At 37.3% G+C, this 25,076-nt stretch overlaps 1 pseudogene; it reads left to right on the plus strand.

Moving 5' to 3' along the window:
* The first annotated feature begins 7,404 nt into the window (after positions 1-7,404).
* On the plus strand, positions 7,405-21,452 carry LOC139704628 (Ig mu chain C region secreted form-like; annotated as a pseudogene).
* Positions 21,453-25,076: the final 3,624 nt, after the last annotated feature.

A 25,076-nucleotide genomic window follows, 5' to 3' on the forward strand; every position in this document is an offset into this window, starting at 1 on the left:
TTCATTGCTTGGAGTTCATTCCTTAAAAAAAGAAAAAACCAACAAATAAATGATCTCATACTTCATCTCAAAATCCTTGAAAAAGAAGAGCAAAACAACAGCAAAAGAAGTAGAAGGCAAGAAATAATTAAAATCAGAGCTGAAATTAATGAAATCGAAACAAAAGAAACAATTGAAAAAATTGACAAAACTAAAAGTTGGTTCTTTGAAAAAATAAACAAAATCGACAGACCCTTAGCGATGCTAGCGAAGAGAAGAAGAGAGAGAACTCAAATTACTAGCATACGGGATGAAAAAGGCAATATCACAACAGACACTTCAGAAATACAGAAGATAATCAAAAACTATTTTGAATCCTTATACTCCAACAAATTAGAAGATAGTGAAGGCATAGATAAATTTCTTAAGTCATATGATCTGCCCAGATTGAGTCAGGAGGATATAGAAAACCTAAACAGACCAATATCAATTGAGGAAATAGAAGAAACCATAAAAAGACTACCAACTAAGAAAAGCCCAGGTCCGGATGGGTATACAGCAGAATTTTACAAAACCTTTAAAGAAGAACTAATACCAATACTTTTCAAGCTACTTCAGGAAATAGAAAAGGAGGGAGAACTTCCAAATTCATTCTATGAGGCCAACATCACCCTGATACCTAAACCAGACAAAGACACTTCAAAGAAAGAAAACTGCAGACCAATATCTCTAATGAACCTAGATGCAAAAATCCTCAATAAAATTCTGGCGAATCGGATACAAAAACATATCAAAAAAATTGTGCACCATGATCAAGTAGGATTCATCCCTGGGATGCAAGGCTGGTTCAATATACGGAAATCAATAAATGTTATTCACCACATCAATAGACTTAAAAATAAGAACCATATGATCATCTTGATAGATGCGGAAAAAGCATTCGACAAAGTACAGCATCCCTTTATGTTCAAAACTCTAGAAAAACTAGGGATAACAGGAACATACCTCAATATTGTAAAAGCAATCTATGCTAAGCCTCAGGCTAGCATCATTCTGAATGGAGAAAAACTGAAGGCATTCCCTCTAAAATCTGGAACAAGACAGGGATGCCCTCTCTCTCCACTTCTGTTCAACATAGTTCTCGAAACACTGCCCAGAGCAATTAGACAGACAAAAGAAATTAAAGGCATAAAAATAGGAAAAGAAGAACTTAAATTATCACTATTTGCAGATGATATGATTCTATACCTAGCAGACCCAAAAGGCTCTACAAAGAAACTATTAGAGCTAATAAATGAATTCAGCAAAGTGGCAGGATATAAAATCAACACGCATAAATCAAAGGCATTCCTGTATATCAGCGACAAATCCTCTGAAATGGAAATGAGGACAAACCACTCCATTCAAAATATCTTCAAAAAAAATAAAATACTTGGGAATCAACCTAACAAAAGAGGTGAAAGACTTATACAATGAAAACTACAGAACCCTAAAGAGAGAAATAGAAGAAGATCTTAGAAGATGGAAAAATATACCCTGTTCATGGATAGGCAGAACTAACATCATCAAAATGGTGATATTACCAAAAGTTCTCTATAGGTTTAATGCAATGCCAATCAAAATCCCAACGGCATTTCTTGTAGAAATAGAGAAAGCAATCATGAAATTCATATGGAAAAATAAAAGACCCAGAATAGCAAAAACAATGCTAAGCAGTAAGTGTGAATCAGGCGGTATAGCGATACCAGACTTCAAACTATACTACAGAGCAATAGTAACAAAAACAGCATGGTACTGGTACCAAAACAGGAGGGTGGACCAATGGTACAGAATAGAGGACACAGAAACCAATCCACAAAACTACAACTATCTTATATTTGATAAAGGGGCTAAAAGCATGCAATGGAGGAAGGATAGCATCTTCAACAAATGGTGCTGGGAAAACTGGAAATCCATATGCAACAAAATGAAACTGAATCCCTTTCTCTCGCCATGCACAAAAGTGAATTCAAAATGGATCAAGGAGCTTGATATCAAATCAGAGACGCGCCGTCTGATAGAAGAAAAAGTTGGCTACGATCTACAGTCAGTGGGGTCGGGCTCCAAATTCCTCAATAGGACACCCATAGCACAAAAGTTAATAACTAGAATCAACAAATGGGACTTACTCAAACTAAAAAGTTTTTTCTCAGCAAAAGAAACAATAAGAGAGGTAAATAGGGAGCCTACACCCTGGGAACAAATCTTTACTCCTCACACTTCAGATAGAGCCCTAATATCCAGAGTATACAAAGAACTCAAAAAATTAGACAATAAGAGAACAAACAACCCAATCAACAAATGGGCCAAGGACCTGAACAGACACTTCTCAGAGGAGGACATACAGTCAATCAACAAGTACATGAAAAAATGCTCAACATCTCTAGCTGTCAGAGAAATGCAAATCAAAACCACCCTAAGATACCATCTCACTCCAGTAAGATTGGCATCCATTAGGAAGTCAAACAACAACAAGTGCTGGCGAGGATGTGGGGAAAAGGGTACACTTGTACATTGCTGGTGGGACTGCAGATTGGTGCAGCCAATTTGGAAAGCAGTATGGAGATTTCTTGGAAAGCTGGGAATGGAGCCACCATTTGACCCAGCTATTCCCCTTCTTGGTCTATTCCCTAAAGACCTAAAAAGAGCATGCTACAGGGACACTGCTACATCGATGTTCATAGCAGCACAGTTCACAATAGCAAGACTGTGGAACCAACCTAGATGCCCTTCAATAGACAAATGGATAAAAAAAAACGTGGCATTTATACACAATGGAGTATTACTCTGCATTAAAAAATGACAAAATCATAGAATTTACAGGGAAATGGATGGCATTAGAGCAGATTATGCTAAGTGAAGCTAGCCAATCCCTAAAAAATAAATGCCAAATGTCTTCTTTGATATAAGGAGAGTAACTAAGAACAGTGTAAGGACGAAGAGCAGGAGAAGAAGATTAACATTTAACAGGGATGAGAGGTGGGAGGGAAAGGGAGAGAGAAGGGAAATTGCATGGTAATGGAAGGAGACCCTCAGGGTTATACAGTGGAGGAGGTAGAGAGAGAGGAGGGGAGGGGAGGGGAGAGGTGGGGATGGGGGAGGGTGGAGGATGGGAAAGGCAGCAGAGCACAACAGACACTAGTATGGCAATTTGTAAATCAATGGATGTGTAACTGATGTGATTCTGCAATCTGTGTATGGGGTGAAGGTGGGAGTTCATAACCCACTTGAATCAAAGTGTGGAATATGATATGTCAAGAAATTTGTAATGTTTTGAACAACCCACAATAAAAAATTAAAATATATATATATATATATATATATATATATATATATATTGTCATGTATAATTAAAAAGAAAATAAAACCAAGAATCAATAATTGAGACTGCAACAAATTACAAGCTTCTGCATAGCAAAGTAAACAAGAACATGAAGAGGGGCCTAAAGAATGGAAGAAAATCTTTTTCAGCTGTTCCACCATCAGAGTATTAATATCCAGAATACATGAACAACAACAACAACAAAAACCTTAATATCAAAAGTACAAATAACCTAATTAATGAATGGGCAAAGAAACTAAATGGCCATTTCTCAAAAGAAAAGATACAAATGGCTAAAATATATAATACTGGTTAGGTTCAACATCCTTAGAAACCAGGAAAGTATTAATCTCAAATATATAAGCCATTCATCCATTGACCTGAATCTTCTATTTAGGATAGAATGTGGAGACAGCATGTTAGGTTCTTTCCTCTTGATGTGGTCTTAAAATGTGTGATGATAAATAGGAAATAGGAACAGAGTATTCCAATTCTGTTCTTAGAATTGTTTTAGCCATTCAGAAGAACTTACATTTTCATATAAATTGTTTGCTAATTTCCAGAAAAAAAATTATTTTTCAAAGAAAGCCAGGATTGCCATAGTGACTGTTCTTTAACCTATAGATCCATTTTGAAAGTATTCCCTTTTTTACAAAAATTAAATCTTCTGATCAGATTGGGATGCTATTTAGTGGTAGAACACTTACACTTCAGGCTCTATATTTCATTCCCCAGAACTAGAAAAAGAAAAAAATTAAGATCAAGTGACCCAGGATTTAAAATATTTTTTATTAGTGTATTATAGTGACACATAATATTGGGCTTCATTTTGACATAATCATACAAGCACAAGAACAATATTTTCTACTTTAGTCCCCAGAACTTCCCATTTCCCTCCCTTTCTCCCTGCCCCCGTTCCGCTTCCTCTATTCTATTGGTCTTCATTCTATTATTTGTTTTAAGTTAGTGCTTTTTTTTAAAAAAATATTTTTTAGTTGTAGTTGGACACAATACCTTTATTTTATTATTTATTTATTTTTATGTATTGCTGAGGATCTTGCTACGTGAGCACTCTACTGCTGAGCCACAACCTCAGCTCCTAACAGTTCTTTATAGATATACATTAAGGTGAAATTCACTGTGTTATATTAACATATATTTATAGCTTAATTTAGTCATTTATATTCCACAATCCTTTCCTTTTCTTATCCCTCTTTCAATCCCTCAAATCCCCTTCCTCTGCTGCAGTGACATCCCTTCTATTTTTATGGGACTCCCCCACTTTTTTAAACTTATTTTTGTTGAGCTTATGCATATAAAATAAAACATTTGATCCTTGACTTTGAGTATGGTTTATTTTATTTAGCATGATGTTCTTCAGTTTAATCCAGTTAACAGCATATGCCATAATTTCATTCTTTATGGCCGAGTAAAACTCCATTGTGTATATAAAATATATTTATTCATCTTTTTATAGGTAAAACTGGGCTCATTCCATAACTTGACTCTTTTGAATTGTGCTGCTATAAACATTTGTGTGCCTGTATCACTATAGAATGCTGATTTTAGTTCTTTTGGATAAATATCAATGAATGGGAGAACTGTGTTTTTTGAGGAATCTCCATACTGCTTTTCAGAGTATTTATACTAATTTGCAGTCCCACTGAGAATATTATGAAGGTAATTTCTTCCCCACATCCTCACCGGCCTTTATTATTATTTGTATTGAGGTGAGATGAAATCTCAGTGCAGTTTTGATTAGCACTTCAGTCTTTCTCACATCCCATTGTTCTAGTTGATCCAGGGTATCCACCATGTTTTAATTAATGTAATTCTTCAACTCCAGGAGAATGAAGGCACCATTCTTTGCTAAAACAAATACTGCTTTGCTGTTCATCCAAGCAGATCTATGAGAGAATTCCTACATGATATTACTAAGTCTTAAAAGTTAGGACACATGATTTCAGAAAAATTGATCCACACTCCCTTCCTCTCAAGTTGGCTGGCAGCATTTAGAGAAAATAGTCACAGATGACAACACATCTACTCACAAATTTCTTGTCTCTTTCTACTTTCTGGACTCATGGTGGGATCTTCCTTCTCTGACCTCTTTGAAGCTAGCCTGACCATGTGACTCTTCTTGGCCAATGAAAAGTGATTATTTTAAAATTCACATTTCATTCAGCATTCTACATCATGAATTATATGAATTCCTTCTTCACTCAATATATTCAAGAGGTGACAACAAAACCAATTTCAATATAGACATGATTACAATAACAAGGAGGCAGATCAAAGTAAAAAAAGAACATATCCTAATAAACCTTATTATGAAAGCTATACAGCATCTACCTTAACCCACAGTAACTAATTATAAGGTTATTTGTATGATCATTATGCACATTAACAGGGTTAAAGAAAAAGTAATATATACAAATATTATATGTTGAAGAATTAGGTTTAGAATACAGCTTAGAGAGAACATTGTTCATATTTCTCAGATAAGGTCATAAATTCTCATTCAACTTTTAAAAGTCTTTAGAAAGCTAAGAATCATGTTTTAGTACTCAGGTAAATTATTGGCTTCTCATTTCCTCTTCAATGGACATCTTGAGCCATAGTTCATAAAATTACATATCCACACACAAAACAAATTTCAGTAGTCCACTAGGTAACTCTATTGTCTAGGCTGACTGTATATTGTGCTGTTCAATGTATGTAAAAATATATTTAACTGTGTTTCATCAGCAGTCAATCAGAATACAGATTAGTCACCAGAATCTAACTGAGAAATAAGCAGTCACAAAGAACACTTTGTGTTCTTTCATGCTAGATTTTCATATTTTTAAAATAAGGATGCATAACAATATTGATACTGTGAAAAACTCCAGGTTATAATGCAGTTATGATGTGGTTATTTGGGTATACATATATGAACTTGACCTAAAAAGCCTTCCATTGTCACCCTCTCTGTATGGAACTATTAAAAACACAGGGAGGGGCTCTTGGAGATTGACTGAATTAATCTACATTTTGAGATGAGCCTGAGCTTTGTGAGGGCCAGGGGTAGAATGTTATGTTTTGGATTTTGAATTTCTTCAAACCCAAATGATCTTTGAATAATTTGAAAGGACTAACTGGGAGGAAGTAAGAATTATAGGCAGATTGGGGATGGCTGGAGGAAGGAGGTCACTGATGGTGTGGCTTTAGGGACTACATCTGTCCATCTCCCACTCCTGTCACTCTCTGCATCCCAGCTGCCATTAGTTGAATAGCTTTCCTCTTCCATGCCTTTCTACCATATCTTTACATTGGAGCCAGCCAACCATGTACTCAGTCTTCTAAAAATCATGAGTCAAAATGTAACTTCATTCCTTATGTTGTTCTTCTCACATATTTTTGCCACAACGGAGAAAAGTTAACATGTATGATAGCATCAGAATTTACAAGGGGTTTGCCATAGATTTGATATATAATCTCACATTGTTGTGTAAGTTTTTCTCAATAAACACAAAAATTTCCAAATTGTGAATGAACAGAAATGGTGATAACATGGGGAAAGTAAAGGACAAGATAATAAGTTGAAAGTTCAGGAGAGTTTGATCTGAATGGGAGGAATTTAATGTATTTTGCTTCCATCTTTCATCTCATGTAATTATATGAATAATACAATACAAATATCTTCAGTTAAACAAGGTGAAAAACGATTTTTCAAAAATTAGTTTAAAAAATCCTAAGAAATACAAAATATTTGCGGCACTGGTTTTTATGTTTTATTTATTATTGTGATATATTTCATAAATAGGGCAAATGAGGTATCTGGCAAAATCTTAGCAAAGTTGTCATAGTGGTTAAAGTAAACTTGGTATTACACTACATATTTTATATGCTATTAAATGATACAAGCTACACAACACACAAACAGGTAGGTATAATTACCATTCTTATGGTCCATGGCACAATCTGTTTTGTGTTGCTATAACAAAATATTCAAGGCTGGATAATGTAAAATGTTAATGACTTAGAGCTGGAAAATATCAATGACATGGTGCAGATATCTGGCAATGTCCACCCTGGCTGTGTTTCATGTCAGAGACATGGAAAAGGAAATGGCCACATTAAGAAAAGGCACATGTCATAATGAGGAAGCAAGAGCATGGGGAAAGGTAAGGCTCATTATTTTATAACAACTCACTCTAATGGGAACTATTCTTGTCTTGCAAAAGCCACACTAAGCCATTTTGTAAATGGTGGCCCCATTATTTAACCATCTTCCACTAGCTCCAATTCTTAAAGTTCTACAATGTTTATACTGTTAAATTGGGAACCATTTGTAGCACATGAGCCATGGAGGGATTTTACAGGTTAGATAGGAGTTATCCCACAAAACTCAAGTGCGAAATATGGGAAAATATTCAGACTTGAAGTAATTAGATTATAAGAGTTGTAACCTAATCAGCGGATTAACCTATTGATAAGGAGCAATTTGGTGACAACTATAGGCAGGTAGGGTCTGACTGGAGAAAATAGGTCACTGCAGGAATGACTTGGGGGTTTATATTTTGTTCCTTATGAGTGGAGCTCCCTCTTTCTGTTTTCTTGTTGCTATTCATTAAGCTGCTTTCATCTGCCACACCCTTCTGAGGTAGGGGGAATAGGCAGTAAGAATAGGAAAGAATGGTGAGGACTTGCTATTTGAGATATGCTTCAACATGTCAAAAAACATGTTTCTCAAAAAGGACAAAAACATCTATTCTCAAAAAAAAAAAAAAAAAAAAAAAAAGAGAGAGACTACTATGCAAATCAGCCTGAGTCCCTGCATGCAACAATTAAAATCTCAAGGACAGGTTGCAAGAGAGGGTCAGTTGACTTCCCTTTATGTGCCTTTAAATGAAAAGGGATACCAAGAGACCCTGGTGGTAATTTCTCCCTCCCAGATTCTCCATTGGGAGCTTTCTTATACTTTTGTACCTTAACCTCATAACAAATTTCTGCTTTCTTGCTTATCTCAGCATTCACAGTGTTCATTCTTAGACTCAGTAAAACATGGATGTGATCCTGATTTCTACCAGTAACACTTCCACTGGGATGTTGTGCCTCGCCTTGGACCCAGAGGTATGAAGTCAGCAGATAATGAACTGAACTTCTGAAAGCATGAGCCAAATTAAGTGGTTCATCCTCTATGTTGTTCTCTTGAGGTCATATAGAGTTCATGGTTGAGTCTGTAGTATAAGAAGTACTTAATTATCAAAGCGTTTTCTCACAGGCCTGAAACTATAGCTTTTTAATAACTCAAGGAACAGTCAATACCAAGGAAACTCTCTTCTGAATGTACAAATATAATTTATGTATCCTGTCGGATGTTTCACTATTTTGATTTCTAACACCAAAAAGTCACATTTTCCAGGAAGTCTTCAGGGATCCTATAAATGTACTGCCAGATGATACCTGAATACACAACTTCCTTTTCTTTGTGAGACATAGGCATCTCTGTTTAAAGAAGTGGTTTCCTATATTCCAATTGATGACTGGCTAATGGGGATTACAATGAGGAAAAAAGAAAAAAGAGAAAGGAAAAAATACTCTAAGAAGCCTATCAATAATTTGATGTGCTAAAATCCCTGGAGATTGATAGTCTTTTTGAGGCAGACACACCTGGTTTAGGGTGGTGGACAGATCAGGAATTTGATGTTTCCTTTCAAAAGAGTTGGAAGAAAAAAATTGGGAAAAAGAATAGAATAAAAGCAAAAATAGGGCTAGGCATTCTTATTATCACTTTAACTCAAGATTTTCTGTATTTTTTATAATCAAAATAGTACATTTAAAAATAAAAATTTATTTTGAATAAATTTTAGATTTATAGTAAGATGATTTAATGGTACAGAGAAAGTCATGTTCCTTTCATTTTCTCTAATGAAAACATCTGATATAATCATGGTTTAATTTGTGAAAACTGAGAAAATGACATTATAAAGACTATAAACTGAACTCCCAGTTTTACCATATTTTCCACTAACATTACTTTTATTTTTTTCTTTCATGAGCCATTATAGGGTACCATATTATGCTGACTGCCAGGTATATCAATTATTTACTGCTGCATTCCTAATTAACACACCATTCAGTGGATTAAAATTATGCACAATATTCAATTTCCTAAGCTCAAGAATGCAGAGGTATGAAATAATTATTACTGAGGTCTCAAATGATGGTTTGGCTAGGGAAGAATCATTGCCTGTTGTAAGGATTTGATTCCCTGTCTAGGTTGAGGTAACTGTTCTGGTGAAGTATTCCAAATCTTTAAAGAATAAATATCACTCCATCTAAAACTCTTTACTTGACAGAAAGAGCCACAACAACACTGGGGGAGAGAGAATTTCTCAATGTATTCTGTGACATCATTTTATTCTGGTTCCACAACAAGACAAATTTTTGCATGTGTGTGTGGTTCTTGGGATTGAACCCAGGGCCTTGTGCATGTGAGGCAAGCAATCTAACAACTGAGCCATATCCCCAGCCCCAAGACAAAAAAAATTTAAAAAGAAATTACCTTGATCTGATAATCAGTCCTGACATTCTAGTACTACTAATGTAAATCTGCTGTCAAATAAGTCTATATATCTTCACATGTAGTGTAAATATGAAACATTAACAAGATGATTCTAATTCCTCTCTTTATTCTTTTATATTATTGTCATTCACCACAATTTTTTATACACTATCACTATTATTATTTTCAACAATTACACTAATAATTAAAAAAATAAAATTTTACTTTCTAGGGCAAACACTACTAAACAGAAAAAAAAAACGTAACTAATTTACTAAGGAAGGAGCGAAAATGGAATAAAATACAATGCTCAATTAAAACTCCAAAAGTCAGAAAAGAGTTGGAAGAAAAAAATTGGGAAAAAGAATAGAATAAAAGCAAAATTAGGGCTAGGCATACATCTTAGCATGCACAAGGCCCTGACTTCAATCACTACAAACACAAACATACACACATATAAACACACACCCAACATACACACACATGCAGAAAACAGTAACAATATCTTAAACATTAATTCAACTGCATAAATAATTATTTTGAATGTGAATAATCTAAATATAATAGTAACTGTAATAATTTCACACAAAGCTGGCAAAAGCATAGTGATGAGGGATATAGAAAGGTTTCACATGAAGACAAAGAGGTCAATACTCTAAGAAGCCTATCAATAATTTGATATGCTAGAAGAGGAACTTTATGCAGCTTAACATTCAGATGAGACCTCAGCTTTGACATTTATCTCCAGTGGGCTATTGACCCTGAGGAACTAAGTGATATGGGTGTAATTCTGAACCATTTAAATTATGTGGAAATTAATGGTACAACAGTAAATAAGTAATAAGAAGATATAACATTTTTTTTTAAATTATGTGATTAATAACAGAGTTTTGGGCCTGGGGTTGTGGCTCAGTGGTAGAGTGCTTGCCAAGCACATGTAAAACACTGGGTTTGATTCTCAGCACCACATATAAATAAATAAAATAAAGGACCATCAACAATAGTAAAAATATTTTTAAAAAATAATGGAATTTCATCTTTGCCATCCACACCTCAGATAGTGCACTAATCTCAAGGATATACAAAGAACTCAAAAAACTTAACACCAAAAACAAATAACCCAGTCAATGAATGAGCAAAGGAACTGAATAGACACTTCACAGAAGAAATACTAATGGTCAACAAATAAATGAAGAAATGTTCAACATCTCTTATAATTAGACAAATGCAAATTAAAACCATACTGAGATTCTATCTCACTCTATTCAGAATAGCAATTATCAAGAATACAAGTAACAAAAATGTTGGCAAGGATGTGGGAAAAATGTTATACTCATACATTGCTGGTGGGACTTAAAATTGGTACATCCACTCTAGAAAGAAGTATAGCAATTCCTCAGAAAACTTGGAGTGGAACCACATTTGACCCAGCTATCCCACACTTTGGTTTATACCCAAAGGACTTAAAATCAGTATACTACAGTGATGCAGCTGCATCAATGTTTGTAGCAGCTCAATTCACAATAACTAAGCTATGGAATCAATCTAGGTGCTTTAAACATATAAATTGATAAAGAAAATATGGTATCATACATACATAATGAAATATTACTCAGCTACAAAGAAAAATAAAATTATGCCATTTTCCATTAAATACATGGAACTGGAGACTGTCATTCTAAGTTAAATAAGCCAATCCCCAAATACCAAAGACCAAATGTTCTTTCTGATATGCAGATATTAATTCACAATAAGGAGGGTGTGAAGGGAAGAACAGAAGTTCATTGAATTAGACAAAGGGAAATGAATAGAAGTGAAAGGGAATTGGAATAGGAAAGACAGTAGAATGAATTAGACATAACTTTCCTATGTTCATATATGAATACATGAACAGTGTAACTCCACATCATATTCAACCATAAGAATGAGATCCTAATTAGAATAAGTTTTACTCCATGTATGTATAAAATGCCAAAGTATACTCTACTCTCATGTATATCTAAAAAGAACAAAAAAAAAGAACAGAGTTTCCAATTATATGAGGCAGAAACTGCTAGAAGTGTAATGGGAAATAGATGGATCCTTTATTATTATTAGATTCAATATCCTCAAAAAGATATGGACATATCTTTGCAGTTGAATATTACTAAGGACATGGCTTAACAGAACCGTGCTAACAATGAAGTGGATATAACTAACAAAAAACTATTATATTGACAGTGGTAGAAAAACTATGAAATTTGACTATAAATATAATAAATAATAAAATAAAAAATTTTATTTATTTTATTAAATTCATATTTAACAGATTTTCCAGTATCATTTCTTTCAGTCCTAGAATCCCGTCTGGAATGCTACATTATGTTTACCGTCAGGTTTATTATTTACTATAGATGCACAGATTTCCACATAATTGAATGATTCAAAATCACACATCACTCAATTTCTCAGAGGTAGATCAAGGTCAAGGCTGAGGTCTAATCTGAATGTTTAGCTAACGAAAGATCCTCTTCCTGCACCTCTAATTATTGATAAGATTCAATTACCTTCCCTAGTCTAAATATTAAGCCAATCCCCTAAAACCAAAGGCTGAATGTTCTGATATGCGGATGTTAACACACAACAAGGGGTCAAAGAATGGATTAGACAAAGGGGAAAGAAGGAAGGGAAGAGACGGGGGATAGGAATAGGAAAGATCATGGGATGAATTAGACATAAATTTCCTATGTTCATATATGAATAAACAAGCAGTGAAACTCCATATCATATACAACCACAAGAATGGGATCCTAATCAGAATAAGTTATATGCCATGTATGTATATTTTGTCAAAATACGCTCTAATAGTAGGGGCAAGATGTGGATTGGAGACATAATTTCTCCTAGCTTGGCTACCCAGATCTCAAGCAGCAGAAATATTGCTTCTCCCCAAGGTTTAGAGTGAAAAATCCTGAGACTGGAAGGGCAATTTGCCCTAGACGAATCAGATGGTTTGACTCATTAAACAGATTTAAAAAAATTGAATTTATCAATTGTCTACAGAGAGCCAATCCAGGAACCATCTCAGGGCTACAGTATGGCAGTGCCAATGGGAACTGGAAACTCAGATCTATGAGTTCAACACTAGGTCTGTGAAACCTATCTGAGGCTAGCAATCCTGTGGAAAATGAGAAACTGAGAATTTTGCCCACGGGAGCACAGATGGAAAGGCTAGGAAGAATCTGGCTCTCCTAAACCCTGTGATTCCTACAGCTCACATGGCCTAACAAAGTCAGCTATAGCAAGTCAGATAGTTGAAAGGGTGGGTGTGAGGACACTCTGGCCCTCAACTTTCATGTGTGACTGGTTCTGATGCCTGACCCATTGCCAGAACAGCACTCATTGGGTCCCCAGGTTCTGGGTACTCCATCTGCTCAATCCCTAGTGCCCTTTCAGTCCAGCACACACCAGGTCCCTAGTGCCCACCAAGTTCAGCATTGGTCTTTCACCTACTTGGTTCAAATACCCACTGTGTCTCTGGCACCCTCATGGTCTCCAGCACTTTCATAGGGTCTGGCATCCACAGGGTCCCAGGTACCTGCTGAGTCCCTAGCAGTCCCCAATCCCCATCACCCACCGAATCTAGCACCCACCAGCACCCACTGAATCTAGCACCAATTGATAAATTCAATTTTTTAAAATCTGTCCCCCAGGTCCCTGGCACTCACCCACCCCTAGTACCCACCCAATCTGGCACCTACTGGGTCTGGCACCAGTCTAGGACATGCCTAGGAACCTGGCCCTGGGGCCTCCAGTTGCCCAACCCCCAGCTCACCGCCTGGCCCACTGCTCAGCTTACTAGGCCCGCTCTTCACTACTGGCCTATAGCCCAACCTGCCAGATCACAATTTTGTTGCCAGGCTGCCTGGCTTTGCCCACAGCTTCACAGCCAGCCTATAAGGCCTGTCACCCAGCCCTGATCTGACCGGCCCAGGACAGTGAGGCCTATCTGACATAACATGACATTGTACCAGCTACCTGTAGCCCAGCCTGCCTGGTCAACAACTTTACAGCCAGGCCCACCTAACCAGCCAACTGCTTTGCCATCTGGCCTGCCCAGCCATGGACCACCTGGCTTAGGTTGGCTAGGCCCACCTGAAAAGCTGCTCTAACTCCTGGCCCAGCCAGCTGATTTGCCATCGGGATGCAGCTGAGCCTGCCCAGCCTGCCACTTTGCTGCCAGGCACATCTGCCCCAGACAGTGGCATTGCTACCTGGCCCATAGCCTGGCCCACCCAGCTCACTGCTTTGCTCACTGGCCTGTCCAGCCTGTCACAGATCAGTATCTACTACAAATCTGTCAGCAATTTGTCACACAATAAAGCACCTGGAACCTCACTAAACCTAAGTCTCTGTGACCTGGAACTTCACCCACAGGAACTCTTCTCATAGAACACAGTGGGAAACACACCTGGGGAGTTGAATGGAGAGCTCTTCCCATCCTACCCCACACCAATCTCTCAAGAAGGGAAGTTGGAAAGTCTTAAACCCCCACCTTCAACCCACTGAATCACACAATAAAAAGGAAGGATTTGACAGCCAATGGTCCACACTCCTTTGCTCAATTCATACCTCAAGAAGAAAGAACAAAAGAAAATCAGTTGAGCATATGCTGATAGCAGGCCCGCCCTGGCCCCTGGGGACTCAACCCCCAGTTCTTTGTTATGCATGTCAATGTGGCCAGCTTACAAGGCCATGACGCGGGCTTGCGGTTCCCTGTTTATCTGCCTGGAGCATATGTGTCTCTCGGGAACATCTTGACCTGTCCGAGCCTCCTGATAGGGGACGGTGACCTGACGGTAACCCAAGGACGCAGTTATTACTCTTCCCTCCTCACTTTTGAGTAATTTCCCGCAGCTGTTAAAAAGATATATAAGGGGAACAAATCTGGCAATAAAGCGCGCACATGCTCCCTCCTGGATGAAGAACCTTGGTGTCCTGTGTATTTTTTAACCCTACCGTCCCTCGCTGGACTCGGCTCCGTTAGCCGGACGCGGCAAGCACAGACAGTGAACACATATATTTTCTGACTATTTTGCCCACCATAGTAGAAATGACTCCTTAATTTCTTGTTTACCAAGATTTTCATGTTTTTTTTTTTCTGTTGTTTTTTGTTTTCTCTTTTTGGTTGTTGTTTTATTTGAATGTGTACTGATTGATTCAAGATCACCTATGCATATACATTTTAGTTTCTCTGTCCTCATTTTTACCCTGTTTGGAAGGTTTTTGTTATTTTTCCATGTTCTGTTTTTTTGAGGATTAAGGGTTTTGATTAGCATATTTTGTATAGTCTTTGCCACTATTCTATTTCCCTTGTCTCCCTCTCTCTTTTTACTATTGCTGGCAGACAAACTGCATTCTCTATTCCTTTATATTCTTACTTCCATTTTTTCTTACCCCTCCTCATAACAACACATTCTAAATTACCACTGCATCTGCTCTATTTGCCCTTTGAAATGGCAAATGATTTTCTATCCTCTTTTCTCTTTCCTCATACTGTAATGTACTAGTAACATAGAAGGACTATAAAGTTGTAAGGTAGAAACTCTACAGCTTCATATCCATCCAGATAGATGGGTAGACACACACACAATATGAAAAGGCAAAGGAAAAAACCATCCCCAATGACACAGAACATCTCAATAACATATCAATAATACCATCATGGAGAAAATATCAGAGGCGAATTTAGAAAATTCATGGTTACCTATCTATGAGGTAAAAGATAATGTAAGAAATAAAATCAGAGAAAAAAATACAAGAAGTGAAAGATCACTTCAAAAAGGAGATAAAGGTCCTGAAGAAGAATCGCTTGGAAATCCTCAAAATGAAGGAATAGTAAACCAAATTAAAAATTTATTGGAAAGCACCACCAACAGACTAGACCACTTGAAAGATAAATTTTGAGGCCCCGAAGCCAAAGTATATAATCTTGAAAATAAAGTTGACCCCCAGAGAAGAGATTAAGCGACCATGAGCAGAACTTTCAAGAAATTTGGGATAATATTAAAAGACCAAACTTAAAATTCATCAGGATAGATGAATATATACCAAAGGAATGCACAATCTTTTCAATGAAATAATATCAGAAAATTTCCAAAATCTTAAGAATGAAATGGAAAATCAAATCTAGAAAGTATACTGGACTCCAAATATAAAAAATTACAACAGACCAGCACCATGACACATTGTTATGAAATTGTCTAACATACACAATAAGAATTAAATTTTTTGTATTTATAGAAAGACATTTATTTTAAGAAATTGGCTTATGTGATTATAGTGGCTTCACAAGTCCAAATCTGATGTTAGACTAGGTATGGATACAGACTAAAAAAATCATAAGAGTTATAATTTGAAGATGCTGTAGACAAGAAGTTGTAGATCAAAACTGCCAAAGGTCAGGAAGAGCTGATGTAGGGACACAAGTTTGATACAGTGTGCTAGAGAATAAGAAAAGAATTTTGAAAGCAGCAAGAAAAAAATGCCTGGTTACATTCAGAGGTAAACCAGTCCAGATCTCAGCCAATTTATCAATCTAGACACTAAAAACTAGATCTCGCACCTACTAGAAGAAAAAGTAGCCCAAAATGTACATCATGTCAGCCTAGGATTCAACTTCCTTAATAAGACTCCTAAAGTAAAAGAAGTAAAAACAAGAATAACAAATGGAATGGAATCAAACCAAAAAGTTTCTTCAGGGAAAAGGAAACAATCAAGAATGTGAAGTGAGAGACTACAGATGGGAGAATACCTCTGCTACCTGTACCTAAGATAGAGCATTAATATTCAGAATATATAAAGAACTCAAAAAACTTAACACCAAAAAACATAACCCAATCAATAAATGGGCAAAGAAACTGAATAGGCACTTCACAGAAAAAATATGATCAATCAATAAATATATGAAAAAATGTTCAACCCATCTAGCAGTTAGAGAAATGCAAATTAAAACCACACTGGGATTCCATCTCACTCCAGTTGGAATGGCAATTATCAAGAATACAAGTAAGAGGGAGCTGGGGATATAGCTCAGTTGGTAGAGTGCTTGCCTCACATGCACAAGGCCCTGTTCAATCCCCAGCCCACGTCCCCCCCCACACAGAAAGAATACAAGTAACAACAAATATTGGCAAGGATGTGAGGAAAAGGGAACCCTCACATGTTGCTGGAGGAACTACAAATTGGTCCAACCACTCTGGAAAGTAGTATGGAGATTCCTCAAAAAAGTAGGAATGAAACCACCACCATTTAACCCAGTAACCCAACTCCTAGGCATATATCCAAAGGAATTAAAATCAGAATGCGACATCCTCAATATTTATAGCAGCACAATTCATAATAGCTAAGCTATGGAACCAACCTAAATCCCCATCAACAGATAAAAGGACAGAAATTGTGCTATATATACATAATGGAATATTACTCAATTACAAAGAAGAATGAACTTATGACATTTGCCACTAAATGGATGGATGTGAAGAATATCATGCTTATTGAAATAAGCCAATCCCAATATACTGAAGGTTGAATATTTTTGCTAATATCTGGATGCTAAACCACAAGACATGGGGGTGGGGTGCTGTGGGGAGAAGTTCATTGGATTAGAAAAAAGGGGAACTAAAAGAAGGGAGGTGGAATAATAGGAAAGACAGTAGAATAAATCCAACAAAATTTTCCTATGTACACATATAAAATTACCTAAGTGATCCCCACAATCATGCCCACCCAAAAAAATCAGGTCCTAATTACAATAAGATATATCCTATGCTTGTCTAATTTCATGAAAATAGATTCTATTGTCATTTTTAACTATGAAGAACCAATGAAACAAAAAATTTTAAAAATACATTCTACCATCATGTATATCTAGAAAGTATAACAACAAAAAAATGGCAATACTGCCCAAAGTAGAACTATTGATTCAATTTAATGTCTATCAACATACCACCTAACATTTTTTGCCCTACATTGGCAAACTGATTCTAAAATATGGAAATGCAAAGAGGTTCAGAACAGCCAAAACACTCTTGAAAAATAAGAGCAAAGTTGACATACTAGATTCATAATTCCCAATTTCAAAACATACTACAAAGTGATAAGTAATTAAAATTTGTGGTAGTAATATAAGGACAGACATTTAGATCAATGCTATAGTACTGAATGTCCAATAATGAATCTATACATTTATAGGTAACTGATTTTATAAGTTTCCTGACTCAATTCAATATGAAAATTTTTTTCCACAAAAGTTACTGTTGCATGTGTATACAACATGCACAATGAACTTTTCCTCACACCATGTATAATTGACTAAAAATCATTCATATACTCAAATGTAAGAGCTAAATTATTACAATAGGAGAGAGAAAAAGTACATTTTCATGACATTAGGTTAAACAATGCTTTTTAAGATATGATCCTGAAATGCATGTGACAGAAGAAAAAACTGACACTGAACTCCATCAGAACTGAAATATTTTTGTGATTGAAAGTACACCATCAAAGGTAAAAGAAATCTTTATGGCTAGTAAATGTAGGATCTTCTGAGTATTTCCTTATGTTTTCTGAGCATTTGTGTATTTTGGTTCCAGAGTAGTGTTACCTTACCTTAGATAACTCAAGGGATAGGCTGGATAATTAATAGTCTAAGTATTAGATCATATATAATCAAGGGATGCTAATGCAGTTATAATAAGAAATTCATTTACATGCACATGAAATGTTAATGAAAAGGTTCTTTCAAAGTAGATGCCCAGTTCATATTGTTGTCTCCAAACTAAATGAATCCTAAGTTATAGAGTTTAGGAGTACACACCACATTACAAATTACATTTGGGTCCAAAAAGTAAAAGACACTTAAAAGAATGGGGGGAAGTCGTTGTGAGTTCTAGCTGATAAGGGCCTGATATCTAAAATTATATTTTAAAAGATCTTAAAATGTAAAATAAAAGAAAGAAAATATCCCAATTAAAAATAGCTAATTACAAGAATAGGCATTTCCCTAGTAAGACCTAGGTATGTCCTAAAAGCTCAGGAAAATATGCTTAATACCATTTGCCATTAGGGAAAAGCAAATCTAAGGAAACATAAAACAGTTATAATATAAAAACCATTTTGATAAGTGAAAAAAAAACAATTTAAACAAGCAACATAATATGTAATTTTATTTATCTGACTTACTAGAAAAGGCAACAGTGTAGAGCTAGTAAAGATTTTAGTGGCTATCAGGGGTTTCAGAGGTAGGAAGTTTGAATAGATATATTTAAGGAAATTCTTCATGGCAGTGAAAAGGTTCTTTTTTAATTATAACAGTAGATACATGATGATGTTTTTACAAATCTTGTAGAACTTTATAACATGAACAGTGAACAAAAAGGTATGCTAATTAAAAACATTGGAGAAGCTAAAATGGCAGAAGAGTACTAGACAACGATTTCTAATCTCTCTCCCCACTAAAGAAGGAAGACAGTAAATAAACAGCAAACCTGTGAGGTTTATGACAAATTCAATACCTAAGATTCAATATTACAAAGTCTGAGACTTGGAGAGACTAGAAGATCAGTTACCAGAGTAGAAAATAAGAACAGAGGAGCTAGGGTTGTGGCTCAGAGGTAGAGCGCTTGCCTAGTATGCATGAGGCACTGGGTTCAATCCTCAGCACCACATAAAAATAAAGGTATTGTTTCCACCTACACTAAAAATAAATATTAAAAAAAGAAGCACAGAGTTCCTCAACCCTGAACTTAGACCAGAAGATGGGAGGGGTGAAAGAGGGAGCAGAAAATCACATCAACTCACCTCATTAATATTTGGAGAGATGGGTGGGGTGGGGTAAGCTGAGCTGAGTTGGGCTGAGCCTAGAAGAGCTGGCTGGGCTTGTCAGGGTTGAGCTAAACTAGGCTAAGATGGGATGAGATGATGAATTAAGGTGGGTTCAGCTGAGCTGTGCTAAAACAAGCTGACCTACACTTAGATGAGCTGAGATCAGGTGGGGTGGACTGGGCTGATTCTTCACTGAGATAGAGTGAATTAAATTGGACTAACCTGAGTTGGGCTGTTCTGGGCTGAGCTGGGCTATTCAAGGATGAGCTGAGAAGGGTGAACTAGCCTGATCTGCTCTGAGTTGGAATGAGCTGTGGTGATTTTTGTGACCTGTACTAAGCTGGGAGAATGAGCCCATCTACCCCCAAATCACTTCCCCTGGTCTCCTGTGAGAGGTCCTTGTTTGAAGAGAGCCTGGGGATCTGGCTGCCTGGCACAGGACTTCCTACCCAATGCTGCCACCTTCTCCTGAGGCTACAAGAACAACTTGGAGATCTGTTAAGGTGTCAGGACATTCCCTAAGGTGTTGGTTCCACCTAGAAGATCCTACTGCCCTCCAAGGATGTTTTTCAGGGCATTGATGAGTACCTGGTATGCAGCGTCCAGGACAGTGGCAACAACAAAAACTCACAGGGCCTACCAGAGCTCCAGGATCTGTGGAATAGCCCTCCTTTGTGAGTGTGTTCATTCCACCTTGAAATGCCTTCTCTGGCCCTGGCACATGCAAGTCCAGGCTCATTTGCTAGGCCACAGACTTCAGCCCCAAGCAGATTCCAGTGTCTTGGCTAAGGGAGAGAAAGCCCTTGAAGTCCAGCTTCAACAAAGACTGCAGAGGTCAATGGGTCCCAACCCCTAACCTTTAAGATCACCAGCATACTGATCATTGCTGAGAGCAACTGGTTTAGCTAGAACATGTTCAGCTGCTATGTGGATCACCGAGGGCTTATCTTCAAGAACATGTCTTCCATGTGTGGCACCACAGGTCCATCCACACAGACACCTAGGTCTTCACCATCTCCCCATCTTTCACTAGTATCTTCCTCACCAAGTCAGCCAAAATGTCCTGCCTGGTCACAGACCTGGACATCTATGAAAGTCTGAGCATTTCCTGGGCCTGCCAGAATGGAGAACTTCTTAAAACCCACACCAACATCTCTGATAGCCACCTTAACACCACCTTCAGTGCTCTGGGAGAGGCCAGGGTCTGTGTGGAAGAACAGGAGTCTAGGGAACAATTTATACATGCATGGCAACTTACACTGATCTACCCTCACTGCTGAAGCAGGCCATCTCCAGGTCCAGGGAGGTGGTAAGCACCCACCAGCTATGTATCTGCTATCAGAAGTCCAGTAACAGCTGATCCTACAGGAGGTAGCCACAATCACCTGCCTGGTGAAGGGCTTTTTCTCCTCTGTATGTCTTTGTACAGTGGTTCCGGTGGGGGCAGCTCTTGTCCTCAGACAAATACATGACAAGTGCCTAGATGCTTGAACCCCAGGATCCTGGCCTCTACCATGCCCACAGCATCCTGATGGTGACTGAGGAAGACTGGAACTCAGATGAGACCTTCATCTGCTTTGTGGGCCATGAGGCCCTGCCACACATGGTGAACGAGAGGACCATGGACAAGTTCACTGGTAAATGCACCTATATAACATATCCCCGATCATGTCTGACACAGCCAGAACCTGCAGCTGACCTGCTGGCCACCCACCAGCCCAGGCCCTGGGTCCTGTTGTTCTGTATGCAAATGAACTGCATCAGTGGAGTGAGATATTGCATTTTATAAAAATCAGGAAGAAAACAGTTGGAGAGAAAAAACAATTTTATTAAAATGTACAGGAACAATGGGTTTTCCTTGAGTCAGATCAAAGCAGTTTAAAACCAAACTGTTTTAAACTGAAAGAAAGTACTGCTGAGCTCCATAGTTATTTTGAGGAGCACACAACTGTCCAAATACACTTAAAAAAAAAAATATATATATATATATATATATATATATATATATATATATATATTTTTTTTTTTTTTTTTTTTGGTGTAGATGGACACAACACAATGCATTTTATTTTTATGGGGTGCTGAGGATTGAATCCGGGTCCCACCTGTGCTAGGTGAGCGCTCTACCGCTGAGCCACAATCCCAGCCCCCCAAATACACTTTAAATCAGTGTCTTCACACCTAAAGATTCAGCAAACTAAACTCTAGGAAATGCCCCTACAGCAAAATCTGAAGAATTTATAGAGGGATCACCACTAGGCAAAGTCACCCTGCCTCCCCATCACCACAAACAAGGGGAATAGGGTGGAGCACACTCACATAGCAAAGTGGGAGTTCAGCACTCCATGTAGCCTCCATGCGAACGCCTGAGCAAAGGAGTGCTCTGAACAGTGCCTCCAGGAGCCCAAGCAGTAAAGGAGTGTTCTGTGTGGTCTCCAAAAGAGCCCTGGTGGAGAAGGATCACTCTGCACAGCCTCATAGGAGCTCAGTGGAAAGGAACACTCACTCTCCGAACTCTGTGCAGCATCTGCAAGAGCCCGGGCAGAATAGAAGTGGTCTCCCACATGTCCTGAAGGCAAGAACCAACAGCTCAAATCCAAGCAGGAAGGCAGTTTCAACCCTGAGCAAAGGTAAGGCAAACCTTCAGGACTGATGCTCCAGCTGACCACTGACACTAGGCAAAGACACAATGGGAAACTTTCTGAATCCTAAGAAGCCTAGGGGGAATATATCCCTGATTTTGGTCACAGTTTGCATGCGACCCATCCTGGTGTTAAGCTTCTAGACATCTGGCAGCATAGTGAGACTGCCTGTGGTTTGTGACAGCAGCCAGTAGAAGGCCAGGACTAAAGACTGACTGATTCCCAGGAAGCTTAAAGGGTAGGTGCCTTGACTGTGATCAGAACCAGTGGAAAATCTGTCAAGGAAAGCTGCCTGGGTCCAAGGCAGTGGATAGTGACAGTATCTGCCCTGACCTATGACCACAAATGAAGAGTGTCGAGGCACTGTTTGGACACTGGCTGGGGTACCGCCTCAGTCAGTCAGCAGAGGGAAAAAGCACTCACCCCCATTTAAAACATGGGGCACTGGAAGATAGAACCCAGGTGAGTCTGCTAAGTCACCTTACTCAGTGAGCTGTATCAGCCAGGGATAATACTTCTGCACCATAGATCACCCTCAGAGAACCCACAATCACAGGATCTGTGCTTGTAGACATCAACCAGGCTCTACACCACACTGCAAAGGATTCTATAGGGGAACAGGTACACCACTATCCACAGCAATTACAGCAATAATCCAGAGCTCTAAATCCTGGTCCCCGGCACACAATACAAATAACCAACACACAATACCATGTCCTTTGAGCAGTCAGCCACAGGACGCTAAGCTGACAAACCAGAAAGAGCTGGGGGAAAGTCCTTAGCAAGCAGAGTAAGGGCTCCTGTGCTTCACCACTTCTGGTGTGATCCAAAGCCAAATAATGATGGAAATCTTCTAAATGTCCCAAATCCTAAAGAAATCCAAACCAAGATTCAACTAAATATTATCATGGCATGGTTTACTATAAATAACTGTAATGTTAACTTTAATCACATATATCATTCTTTATCTTGATTAATAGTGGTTACTCTAAAAACTAACACTATACCTTCAACCCATTCAAATGTATTCCTTCTAATATTTTAAAGCATTAATTGGAATCATTCTATCTTTGTTTTATTAGATCTGGTTTATAATTGCTCCTCTTATCCCTATTCTCCGTCTTACACTATCTACTATTGCCCCAAATACCCTATTCATCTTTTTATCTTTTTACCTTGGTGTGTATTAATCTATTATTTTATTATATTTTTCTCTCTCCTTTGCCTAATCTTTCTCTCTTCATCTTTTCAATCCCCATAAAATGTTAAAACAATTTTTCTATATATACTAACAACATTTTTTAACCATTCCAGAACTTTACTACAAGATTACATCTGGGTTAGAGGAATGGTTGAGAACAATATCAATGAGTTTTTTGATATTCATAGGATTTACTAGCATGTGGATTAGCTCTGAAAGGATTGTAGTAAATAGGGTTTTGTGGATTCTTTCAAAGTGGTGCTGAGTACAATCAGGAAAACCCATATATTGAGTTAAAATATCAGTACTTAGATATTCTCCCATTCCAAGGATCCTAAGAGAAAGAAGTGTAGAAAATAGTCCATTGCTTAAAAGAAGAAGCAATAGTCATCCTAACAGATGTGTAGACATACAAGCAATATGGAAAAGTAAGCGAATAAATTACCAAACTGCCCATAACACTTCACAAATGATTAAATTGATATCTCAGTGGAGGAAATGTCAGAGAAAGAATTTAGAAGGTTCATAGTTAAAATGTTCAACAAGCTAAATGATATAAAGAGTGAAATTAGAGATAAAACATAGGAAGAGAAAGATCACTTCAATAAAGAGACAGAAATCCTGAAGAGAAACCAAACAGAAATTCCGGCAATGAAAGTCTAAACTAAAATAAATATTTAATGAAAGCATCACCAATAGATTAGATCACTTTGAAGATAGATTTTTTTTAGGCATCAAAGACAAACTATATAAAGTTCATCATTAGAAAAAACATGCTAAGAGACCATGACCAGAATATTCAAGGAATCTGGGATAACATCAAAAGACCAAATTTAAGAAGCACTGGTGTAGATGAGGATTTCAAAATGCAAACTAAAAGAGGGAGGGACATAATTAGAATAAATTATATTCAACATATATATGTTGAATAGGTTCATATGAAAAATATACTTAACTGTCAAATATATCTAAAAAGAACAAATAAAAATCTCTTATGAAAAAAAGAGGGATGAGCAATCTTTCCAATAAAATATCAGAAAAAATTCCAAATCTTAGGAATGATATGGAAATAAAAAAAAAGCTTACAGAAAACCAAATAGGATCATAATAGATCTTCTCTAAAACACATCAAAATCAACATGGCTAATATAAAAAATAAGTGTGGAATTTTAAAAAAATACAACAGATAAATCAAGAGTCATATTTAGAGGTACACAAATTCAGATCTCAACCAATTTCTAAACCCTGGAACCTACAGTACAAAAGTACTCAATGAGATATTTTGTCAACTAGCATAGGGATTAATTGCATGAAATAGACATTTAAAGAATTGGTCTGGTTTAGAAGTGAGGTGTCCTCAAAAGCTCATGTGTTAGACAATGCAAGAAAGTTTAGAGGTGAATTGATTGGGTGATGAGAGTCTTTACCTAGCAATGAATTAATCTCTTGATACAGATTAACTGGTTGGTATTGTAGGCA

Source organism: Marmota flaviventris, chromosome 2 (assembly GCF_047511675.1).
Source record: "Marmota flaviventris isolate mMarFla1 chromosome 2, mMarFla1.hap1, whole genome shotgun sequence".
Lineage (NCBI taxonomy): Eukaryota > Metazoa > Chordata > Mammalia > Rodentia > Sciuridae > Marmota > Marmota flaviventris.